Below are 12,331 nucleotides of genomic sequence, written 5' to 3'. Positions count from 1 at the left end.
GAATAGTAATCTGTAGACTTCAATAATCTCACTCTAAACATTGGGCTTGGACATGGTGACTACAAAAGATGACAGGTCACAGTACTCATGTACACACATACCGCTCAACCTCTTAGCACTAAAAATCTAGACAAATCCTAAAATAATGGGGTTACAAAGGACCAAAAAGAGGTACAGATTTTAAAAATTGCTGTTACAAACTTAGAAAGTTGCTAGAATAACAGGAATTGTGTTAACATATATATTCTGAAAGATATGAAGTCTGAAACTCAAATGTATATCATTATTTGTTGACCTCAATCCTCAGCAATTTGCCAGTAAACCACAAATTTTATGAACAGACCAAAAATATGAGACAAAAACCTGGACAGTTGATTGATATGTGTACACATGTAGTAACATAGGTCACAGCCAAATGGATGGTAGCACAATTTGCCATTTGTTTTACACTTGCAGTATTTTGTAATAAAGTAATGCGCTATTTACTTGTGCTGCTGTAATAAAGTAATGCAATCTTTACTTGTGCTGTCATTTTTTGACTTAATATAGTGCAGCCATTCAATGCCAATAATCAGATTAAATTTTCACAAACTGTATTTTCTGTGAAGATTTTACTCCTTACTCCAATGAAACAGGTAACCCCTTGCATCCTTTTCTCTGAAGTGAACAAACTTTGACAGTTGTAAAATAAAATTTCTGAAAGCTGAGTTCAATTGTCCAGTCCTTACTGAGCAGACTTTGTGTGTGTGTGTGTGTGTGTGTGTGTGTGTGTGTGTGTGTGTGTGTGTGTGTGTGTGTGTGTGTGTGTGTGTGTATCCATTATATATCAGATTAACTCACACTTTATCCTCTTCCCACAGCCCCTCCTAATGTTCACCCTGCTGAAATTCTTATAGCTAATTGTAAACGTAACAAGCTCAAAAATCTCACTATTGCTGCCATCTATATCAACCCTGGAAATAACATTCCTATCCTTGAGCAATTTCTGTCCTGGATCACTGATAACATCCCCTATAAGACCATTATCTTGGGTAATTTTAATATCGACTTCACTATTTATTTATTTTAATATCGACTGCACTATGATAAGCTCTTCCTCTTCCCATAATTGCATTAACCTCTGTGGCTTCTCTCAACTCATCTCTTCTCCCCCTCGATATAATATACATACCAACACTGGCATGATTCTTGATCGGATTCTCATTTTCAACCCAAACCTCTATCACAATCCCTGTACTCTTCCTGATTCTCTAAGTGACCATCGTCCCACCCTCGTCCATAGACATTCTCCTCAGCTCCACAGACTCCACCATTTTAAAGACTGCCACAAACTCTCCAGCTTCAATTCTGCTACCTTCAACAATATACTTTCCCCTATCAATTGGTCCTTCTTATACAACCTTCCCCTTGATGAGGCTGTCTCCAAATTCAATGCAACCTTCCTTAATACTTTAAACTTTTTGGCCCCCATCAGAAAAATTAGACTAAAATCTAACTTCTCACATTGGCTATCCCAACCAACTTGTAACCTTATGCTACCAAGAGACAGAGCCTGGAAAACTGGAAAAAAATAATCTGTCAACCCATTTTCAAACTTATAGAGAACTCAGGATCAAAAACTTTTTGAAAATGATAAAAGACAGCACTGTTTTAAACCATTAAATAAACTTTACTCCAACCACAGATTTATTAGAATAGTATTAATAAGCTCCTCTAGCCAGGTAAGCCTGCAACACCTAGTCCCTGTCCAAATAGCTTGGACCTCGACACTGCTACTCTTAAACTCTTTCTTCATTGACTCTATCAAAAATTTTATGAAAAATAAAAATGCAAATATTTCTTCTACCAATCCCATTTCTACCTCCCCCACTTCCACCTTCTCTCTGAAAACTGCCTCCACTGCATGTATCTGATCACTTTTCTCTAAACTTAAACCATGCTCTCCTTCTGCCGACAGCTTATCCCATGTATTTCTCAAAAATTGCTGCTAACACCCTTGCCTACCACGTCTCCATACCTATAAATCCATCCTTGAAAACAATGTGCCCAAAATTTGGAAGAAATTTTATGTTATTCCTCTCCACAAAGGAGGAAACTTTACTGACCCCTCCAACTATCACCCCATTGCAATCCTATCCCCCTCTCCAAAATAATGGAAAAATGTATGCATAAATAAATCCTTGAACACCTTTTGCAGGAAGATCTGCTCTCACCTGCACAATATGGTTTTCGTCCCCATCATTGCACCCCCACTGTTCTCATTACTTTCACACAGACCACTGCCAAAGCTTGTGATGAAAACAAATTAGCTTCGACTTTCTTCCTTGATTTATCCAAAGGTTTTGACACTGTCTCTCACAATCTGCTGCTGTCTAAACTTAAAAACCTTAATCCTTCACAGTCTACTATACTCTGGTTCACCAGCTACCTTTCTGATAGACTCCAGTCTGTCCGATGGCTATCAGCCTCCTCTCCCTTCATTCCTGTTCATACTGGCATACCCCAAGGGTCAGTACTAGTGCCCTTCCTCTTTAATATCGTTACAAATAATCTTCACACAGCTTTCCCCTACTCCTCTCTTATCCAGTATGCCGATGATTCCACTATAATGTCTTGTTCTGATAATCTTCCCCACCTTCTATCCCTTACCCAAGACTCGCTTCTGTTTGTTGAAAAATGGCTAACTAGCAATGAACTCTTACTTAATCTTAAAAAAAAAAAAACGTCTTCTCTTACTCCCTAAATCTCTATAACATTGTGAAAATGCCTTCTCAGTCGTATCTCTAAACAATATTATTGTCTCAGTCAAAACGCATACTAAACTCCTTGGTGTTGTTATTGACGACCAACTTAAGTTTGATATCCATATTCTACAGGCCATAAAAAACTCACCAAAAACTAGCCCTATTATATAGGAACAAAAAATAGCCAACTAAACACTTAAAAATGTTCTCTGGAGCAAGCTTTTCTAATCCCTACTCTCTGTTATGCTGGACCTATACTCACTAATCTACAAACCAACCTCATGGCCAAACTTGAATCCACCTACAATAAAATTGTTAGATTTGCTGCAAATCCTCCTTACCACTCCCACCACTGCACCTACAAAATCTTCTATGGCCAGAAGCTCAAAAGCAACTCTTACTTCCACAAATCTACCTGACGCACTCTATTCTATTTAATCCCTCCAGCTACCCTGCTCTCTCCACCCTAATCTCTCCATATACTCCTAAATGTTGCCTCTGTAGTGTAGACCAACATCTCCTGGAATTATATAAGCACATGAAACAAATTGGTAAACTTCTGTATAGTCATTCAGTTGCTATCACCTGGAATAAACTTCCCCAGACCTAACAGCCACCACTTCCAATTTCTGTTAAAAAAAATGCTAAAAGATTACATGCTCAAATCATGGTCGTGTCCCTGCCCCACTCCAACCTTACCATCCCCCCTCCTCCTCTTCTCTTTCTTCCTTTATCTCTGTTAACTAAATATCAAAAAATCTGTTTATTGTCAAAGGCTAAATCATTTCATATTTTAACTTGTTAACTGCCAATTGTTAACTGCACTCCTGCTCTCTGTTGTGTATGCAACTATTTAAGTTTTTGTTTAGAAGACTGTTTACTGTTGGTATACCATATGACTTCATTATTGTTACTCTCTATATTTGTATATATTTTGTTTTTTTTTTTTATGTTTTGGAGCGTTTCTTCTCAGGTCTTTGCTGAAAAAGGTTTTCTTGCCCAGTCAAACTAACCCAGTTAATAAGTGTCAAATAAATAATAAATAAATAAATGAAAGGACATAGGTGATCTTCAAACACTGGACCCAACTGAGTTTGGCTTCATAAAGGGTATATCATGCTTATTAAACCTGTTGAACTTTCTTGAAAAAGTCACCAAAGCCATGGATGAAGGTAAGACAGTGGACACTGCCTACATTGACCTTGCCAAGGCATTCAACACAATTCCTCACTCTGGTATCATTGAGAAACTCTCCCAGACAGGGATTAACCTTTACGTTACTAAATGGGTAGCCAACTGGCTCACCGGCAGAACACACTCTGTCGAAATTGGTGACTCCACCTCCAGCAGTCGACCCATCATCAGTGGAGTACCAAAAGGGTCTGTGCTGGGCCTCTTACTGTTTGGCATCTATTTCTCAGAAGTCCAGGGCAAAGTAGTCAGCCTTTGGCTCATCAAGTTCACTGATGATTGCAAACTGGGAGCAATTATTGAGTCCTGCAATTATGTCAACATATTATAAGAAGGGCTAAAGCAAGCAAATGATTGGTGCCAAAGCCATGGTCTAAAACTAAATGCAAAAAGTGCATTATTATTTCCTTTGGCAAAATGGAATTCCCTACAAATTACAATACCGATAGCACCCCCCTAAGATCCAATCCAGTAGTGTGAGACTTGGGAACACGGGTTTATAGCAATCTTAACTTTGACCACCAAGCTTCCACAGAAGTAAGAAAAGCCTTCTATGTAGCACACCTCATAAGTAAGGGCATAGCATCCTGGACAAGGGATGTAATAACTCCACTGTACTTGACCCTCATCAGACCACTAATAGAGTATAATGCACCCTTTTGCATGTACCTCACCAGACACCTGCAGCAGCTGGAGAGACCTCAGAGTTTTTTCCCTAAGAAAATACAGGGACTCCAAACCATGGCTTACATGGACAGGCTGAAAGCTGCTGAGAGGTGACTTGTGCCTGGCCTATAAGGCAATCTCCAACTCTGCCCTAATGGAAATGCTGCACATCCACAAGTCAAATGGCACCAGAGTAACTCATTCTAGGGATTTCAACCTAACTTGTGACATTAACAGAACATGCCAAAGAGACAGATATGTCTCCCAGAGACTGACACTTCTCTGGAATAGATTTCCTATTCACATAAAACAGAGATCCTCACTGAGCCTGTTCAAATGCAACCTAGATAATTAGATGGATGACTGCAAATTTGCCCCTGGGGTGGCACCCATGTCCCTCATGGACAGGGGTAGCCAGTGTTGATCACAGACCCGCATAAATTCATTCTGCGATCTACCCAAAAAGAACAAATGAGGATACTTGGGATTAACTTGGCTAGGCTTATAATGGCTCTAGGAACACTAGCCTAGTAACCTCCTATGAACTTATGAACAACCCCATGGTGTAACTCAGAGATATGCAAAGGAAGCACACACTGTATGATATTTATTCACTTCTCTAGTATGGTATGTGTAAGCATAGCCTTCTGGAATGGTTTAGGCTGACATCCAGTACCATTACATGAAGGAAACGAATGGAAAGATTGTTTCAATGGACAATACGCAATCATTGTAGGTGTATGGGATGTGGGGTCTATGGACAACAAGAGTATTACATCATGTGGTCACTAGATAATACACAGCCATTGTAGATATTTGGGAAGTGGGCATCCCTAGACAACAAGAGTATTATGTCACATTTACAAATAATAATGTATTTATTTATGACACAGACAAGGTACATGGTTTGCCTAGATTTCATAACATATCCTGCTCTATATGATAAGTGAACACTGTGAATTTCACTTTTGGTGAGAAAACATTATTTTCCTCTTTTATTTTTCAGACACAGAAGCATAATGAGGTGCCTCTCTATGCAGTACTAACATTTTTTGCATTCCAGACAAAGGTCTTTGTCAGTAAGGTTCATAAAGGTGTTTTTCTCATTTTACAAATATTATGGTATCTTTTAGTACAAGAATTGCATCGATTACACCAATGCAGATATGTAGCATATACTGTTCATAATGACAACTAATTTGTATATTGTGTTTAACATACTGTCACTGTCACCTTCTGTTTTGAACAATAGAAATAAAATAAATTAAAATTACAGCAACATTTTCTGTACCGCCACCTTTCTTCCTTTCAGAAATACTGTTTTGATAAATAGGAACATTTGCCTCAAAACATCGTTGACAATATAATTTATTGTTGTCGCCTCACAGTAAGACGCTGTCCGGTTCGATTCTCAGCTAGAGCGTCTTCTGCGTGGAGACATGCGTGAATGGGTGTACTTTTGTTGAAGGTTGTATGTTAGGCCTGGCAAGCCGGTACGTAAAAATCAACTGCCAATCATTAGCGGACCGGAGTTCCGCTGTGGCGACCCCTAACCAGGAAAATCCGAAAGACACAAACAAACCTGGTGTCTGCACTCTAAATAAGAACAATATGTAAGCCTTACAGCTTACTGAGTCATTCAGTGGACACGTGGAATGCTGTTAATCCCATCTCATATTGGCATAACTCTTCTGCCCTCCCCCCAAATGTGTCAAGACTGACAAAGACCATGAAAAGAAGAGGAATATATATGTACAGAACTGCATCAGAGGGCCAGTAGAGTGGGGTCATGGGTTATATACTATTGCGCCCAGTTTGCAGTCGCCTGCAAACTTTGTCAGCCAAAGTTTCTGTCCTAAGCCAGTTTGCAACCCATCTGAAGAAGACCAAGTTCAAAAGGCATGATCTCTTGTAGCTGGTGGGGGGTAATTTACAGGGTCCGGGAGGCGGCGCCTTTGGAGTGGGACCACAGTTTCCTTTAGGGGGGAGAGGGGTGAGTTATATTTTCCTCTCATGGAACACAGTGACACTGTTCCATGGGGCATGAAAATTATGAACTCCAACACAATATATGAGTAAAACCTATAGGTGCCGGGTGCTCTCAGGAGCCTTGAACCAGATTTCAGTTACAGCACAGACATCGATCCATACTGAACCTGAAAGAAAGAAGAGTTGCATTTGGATTTTTAGACTTCTGGCATTGAGCAGCATTACCCTCAGTTTCTTCCTTTTTTTTTTTTTAGGGGTGGTGGTAGGTTTTTGGAGCCCTTGCCTAAAAAGGCACTATGGGGTGGCAAGAGCTTTCATGTCATCCCAGCAGACAGAGACACTGATCTTTGAATGACACCAGACATTAAGCCAATTGTTAAAGCTGATCATCTTGTCTCTATATTGTGGTAACTAAAAAAAAACGACATAAACAGTAACTTTCTTTCAAGTGAAAAGGAAATAAGTACAGTAAGCAATGCAGATATCACTAGTGATCCACAGACAAACAAGCAAAAGCATATTCTCACAGGGCTAGATTCATCTAGCTCGCTAGAACAAAACAAGGTGTACCTAATTCCTAAGTACAGTACAGATATAAGGCACTATAAACCTTTTAATTTAACCACTCCACCATTCAGCAGGGCAGAGTCCAGTCTCTTCTCCCACAAGAGTGCAGACACGAACCTCTTAATGTAAAATAACTGGCCTGAAGCCCAAGTGCCTAAACCAGAACTAACACTTGTCCCAACTCAGAAGGATGCAAGCCAAGCTCCTGCCACAGGTGCGCACAACCACTTCTAAACTAAAACAACTGTCAACTCTGAAGTGCTTAATTAAAAGACTTCAATGATAGCTAATAGCTAATTAATCAAGTTACAGCGCAGTATAAATACCATTGAATACTTTAGAGAATGTCTGGATTAGTGCCAGCCCGAATCCAGTCTATGCCACAGCAAACAGCACTATAAGCCTTTAGAAAATTCTAGCTCAGAAGGGCAGAGTCTCAGCCTCCTCCCACAAGAGTGCAGACAAACACAAGTACAGTAAATTTTTTTTTTTTTTTTTTTTTTTTTTTTTTTGGGAGTGCGAGATCATCAATCAAAGAGATTTTTGAGTGCTGAAAACAGAAAACTGGCTAGTTATAAAAAAAAAAAAGCTAGAAGGCTTCCTCAAACACAGAAAAGGAATTTTTTTTTTTTTTATTTTTGTCCTTTTTAGTACACAGTAGGAGTGCCTGAAATCGTATGAACAATCTCACACCAAACACAGTGAGTGAATGAGATGATGATGGAGGGCAGGAGGATGAGGGCAGGTCCCAATGCCACTTAAGATTAACATCAAAACAAAATAAAGCTTTAAATTCTTTATATATGTCCAGTTATATATAAGTTCTTAGCTGGCCAAAGCTGAGTTTTTAAAGCAGGAATTATTTCACATGCAGCAGTTAAATATGCAAGGACAGCTTGTCATATTATCAGATGATCTGTCATACGTGATATGTGTGCCTAATACCAGCCAACCAAATATATTATCAAGGTTGTTTTCACACCACCCTACTATTCCAAGCACCATGCTAAGTGGTGTCCAATAAGTGACACCACTTCAGCTTCTAAAAGATTACTAATTGATGAGTCATCAGTATGAATGTGTGGCACCATTTACTAGTTGAATGCTTATCCTCTTTTAGTGCCTTCATTCTGTAATATTTGTGAATATGTGTGTGTGTGTGTGTGTGTGTGTGTGTGTGTGTGTGTGTGTGTGTGTGTGTGTGTGTGTGTGTGTGCGCGTGTGTGTGTGTGAGAATGTCCTTGTACCAGGTAGCCTATCCTCCACGGGAAGAGTGAGTTTTAGCCAAGAAATTGTAGTTTATTTGGCCATTTGGCCAGTTTTCCATCTCTTTCAAATTGCTGGCTTAAAAGCCTACATTTGTACTTGTTCCCTGCCTTTCCTGTAACTAGTCTAGTCCAGGTACAGGTTTGCTGTGAGCCCCCCAAGCCTTTCTGTATTGGAGGGAAGCCTTCTAGCTTATCAGTGGGAGTGCAAGCATTAGGTAGCCTATCTACCACAAGAGGAGTGGTTTCTGGCCCAGAAATTGTAGCTATTGGCCGTTTGGGCATTTTTTTTCCATCTCTTTCGACGTTCTGGTTTAAAAGCCGCACTTGCGCTTGTTTCCCACCTTTCCTGTAACTAGCCTAGTCCAGATACAGAGTTGCTGTATCCAGGACTGTTAAGTAAGCTGAGCCCCGCAAGCCTTTCTGTGTTGGAAGAAAGCCTTCTAGCTTATCAGTGGGAGTGGTAAGCACTAGGTAGCCTGACTATCACAAGAGGAAAGGTTCTTGGCCCAGAAATTGTAGTTTATTGACCATTTGGACAGTTGTCCGTCTCTTTCAACTTTCTGATTTAAAAGACCACATCTGCGCTTGTTTCCCATCTTTCCTGTAACTAACCTACTGGGTAACACTAGAAAGCCTTAAACTGATACAAGCCTTCTAGCTTAGAAGAGAGACTTTGGAGTGATTAAGTATCAGTTTTCTGTACTTTCTTGCTGTACTTAACTGTTTTCCGCCTAAACACAGATTTTCCAGCATTTATTGTGATTTAATAGCTTGTTTTTTCACATACTGTACTTATTTGACTGCCTGCACTTTTAAAAAGTTGTTTTTTTGTTTAAATAATTTGTTTAACTGTTGTAGACTACACACTAAAGTGCGATAGCCTTTTATGATCATTTGTAGTCATTTAAAGCTGTTTTAAGTGTATTTTTTACTCTTTTTGCCTTATCTTTAAAAAAAAAAATTCCTTGTTTCCCACCTTTCTAAGCTAGTATAGTCCAATTTTCAGGCTAGTGCTGAATTCAGGACTGTGATACTAGTTTCTGAGTTGCCCATACCTTACTTGGATAGAAGGAAGTTTCTCTGTTCATCTGTGAGAGAGGGGAGCTTTGAGCAACCTATCTGTCCCTGGAGGAGTGGTTCCAGCCCAGAAGTTAGTAGTTTATTGGCCATTTTGGGCTAATTTCTATCTCTTTCATTTCCCTACTATAAAAACCACGTTTCCACGGTTTTGCGCACCGGGCAGTGCCGAATAGTTACGGTTAAATTATTCCCATCACCACTAAGTCTCCTCTTCAGTTTTTCCCTTGAAACTAGTCTAACTCTCAACCTAAGCACTCAAAAAGCATCTTACAGCCCAGTACTTACTCAGACCTAATAGCAAACACTAATATACCCTGTCACTGATTGCCCAGCAGGGCAAGGCTCTTTATTCACCCCTCACCAACCAAGTGACTAAGCAGCTCACCCTACTATTCAGGCATGACCAAAGGGCAACTTCAAGTGCACTCTCCAGTCCAGCTGGTGAATCTGGGGAAACCTGAGGCAATGTTACAACTGCCTCATGTACACAGACAACCCTCTCCTTCTACCACAAAACACTAACATATGCAAGAGATGCAATTATACAGCCAAACTGGAAGCTAAGCTGTCTCCACCCAAGACTGGAACAGACAGTCAAGAGGAGAAGGTTAACACTTGCACCACACCTCCAGCCGCACACAGACCTACTAAAACAGCACTGGCAAAAAATACACATAAATACACACAGTCATATTTGGAGGCTCTAAATAAAAACCTGCAAAAGCATCAGAGACCTCCATAGCAGACACCCAAACAACCTGCACTTCCCGTCACAAACCAGACAACACATAAAACGGAAAATCAGTGTGCCGCACAATCACAGTCCTTAAGGCGAAATAACATACCTAACGCACTAGTAATAGGTGACTCTATAGTCAGGCACACTGACGTCCCACTCACTAGGCTGGACAAGCAGAAGGTTACTGTTAACTGCCTGTCGGGAGCCAGAATCCGCCAAATACCACAAGCACTCAGGCCACTCCAGAACAAGTACAAATATGACTCTGTCATTGTTCATGTTGGTGTGAATGACATGAGATGTACCTCCCTGGACTACATGAAAAGAGCCATGGAAGAGCTCTCTGATCATGTAGCCCAGGCTGGTATGACCCTGACCCTGAGTAGCATCCTGTCCTCACCAAGAATGATACCTCAGTATAAAGAAAAAAATGACCAATTTCAAAAATTGGCTAAGCTTCTGGTGTCATTCAAAGGGGATTCACTGTCTCTCAGCTTGGGACGACATGCTCGACAAGCCACGTTGCTTCATAAGAGATGGCTTGCACCTGTCACCCCTTGGCATTTGAATACTGGCCAAGGCTCTTGCTGCCTCCATAGTGCCTTTTTTAGGCAAGGCTCAAAAGTCAAACCCACCTCCATAAACAGCACAATTAACAAAAAACTGAGGGTTATGCTACTCAACGCCAGGAGTTTAAATCTCAAAATGCACGCACTCAAAGCACTCCTCAGTATGGAGAACGTCGACATCTGTGCAATAACTGAAACCAGGTTCAAGGCTCCAGAGAGCACCCCACCACTACCGGGCTACAACTCATACCACACGTTTCGGCCACAGAATGCGGACCAAAACACAAAAGGAGGGGGTGTATCCATATTCATCAAGGATAACTACACCTCCAGGTTAGTGGGGCAGCATGATACCTCTGAGATCATCCATGTGCAACTAACATCGGGCAAATCTGCAATGCAAATTGTAGCCTGCTACAGATCACCCTCCATGATCCAGGACCGCCACTCCACCTTTCAGGAGACACTGGAAAACATGAAGGTCCTACTGAACACCCTGATATTGGGCGATTTCAATTACCCTATCATTCACTGGGAAAACTACTTAAGTACAAATTCCCAGGCCCAGTGCTTCCTGGAATACATCATCTCAAATGCCCTGGATCAGCTGGTAAACTCCCCTACCAGAGGTGAAAACATATTAGACCTGGTCATCAACCACATGGGCGACAGGTGTTCCACACCAGAGGTCAACCCATCACTAGTTAGATCAGATCATAAACTAATCACTCTGGATGTCCACACCCCACCATCACCCACAACTAAGGAAACCACAGTAAAAAACTTTTCTAAAGCAAACTTCACCTTACTTAAGACAGAGGTGGTAAGTTTCACAGCCCCCACGCTAAAGGATAATGCTGCCCAAGATGCAGAAACCTTTACAAATGCACTTTATGAGCACCTACAATGATGCATGTTTCATGCCATCCCTAGCAAAACCAAGACTTACTCCTCTAAGAGAAGAAAACCAGTTTGGTGGACCCCTGCAATAAACAGGCTATACAATAGAAGGAGGAAACTAGTTCAGAAAAAAAGCAAATCCCAAGAAGGAAAGACATCCCTGATCAGTATCAGTAAGAAACTAAGGTCCCTCATGAAATCATCCAATGCTAACTTCAAAAGAAAAGTAGCCAAGGATTCAAAAGATAACCACAAAGCATTCTTTAGCTATGTTAAGAATCTAAGTGGCAATTCACAGATATGCTTCGAGCTAGTGCAAAATAGCACAAAATATACTGAACCTACTGATATTGCCAACATCTTGGCAGATAGATTCAGTACAAACTTCACCCCCCTCTCACCTCCAAAAGGACCCACAACAATACCGGAAAAGTGTAGTGTCCCAAAAATCACAGACGCACAGGTGAAAACAGCCCTTTTCAAAAGCCAAAAACACAGTGTCAATGGGACCAGATGGTGTCCCAGGCTGCGTCTTACATAAACTACAGAACGTACTAACCCCCCCACCTAAACACGCTGTTCAACCTCTCCACAGGCTATGTGCCCATAGAATGGTGC

The 12,331-nt window shown here is 40.8% G+C and overlaps 1 protein-coding gene across 2 annotated transcripts in view; it reads left to right on the top strand.

Moving 5' to 3' along the window:
* The window catches only part of MLPH (melanophilin), an 872,816-nt gene that overhangs the window by 727,149 nt on the left and 133,336 nt on the right, over positions 1–12,331 (top strand). The gene's annotated exons all lie outside the window — the stretch shown is intronic.

This window comes from Protopterus annectens, chromosome 2.part0 (assembly GCF_019279795.1).
Source record: "Protopterus annectens isolate FY-2018-M chromosome 2.part0, PAN1.0, whole genome shotgun sequence".
Lineage (NCBI taxonomy): Eukaryota > Metazoa > Chordata > Ceratodontiformes > Protopteridae > Protopterus > Protopterus annectens.
Note: the sequence above shows the minus strand (reverse complement) of the source record. Positions and strands in the feature narration are given on the sequence as shown.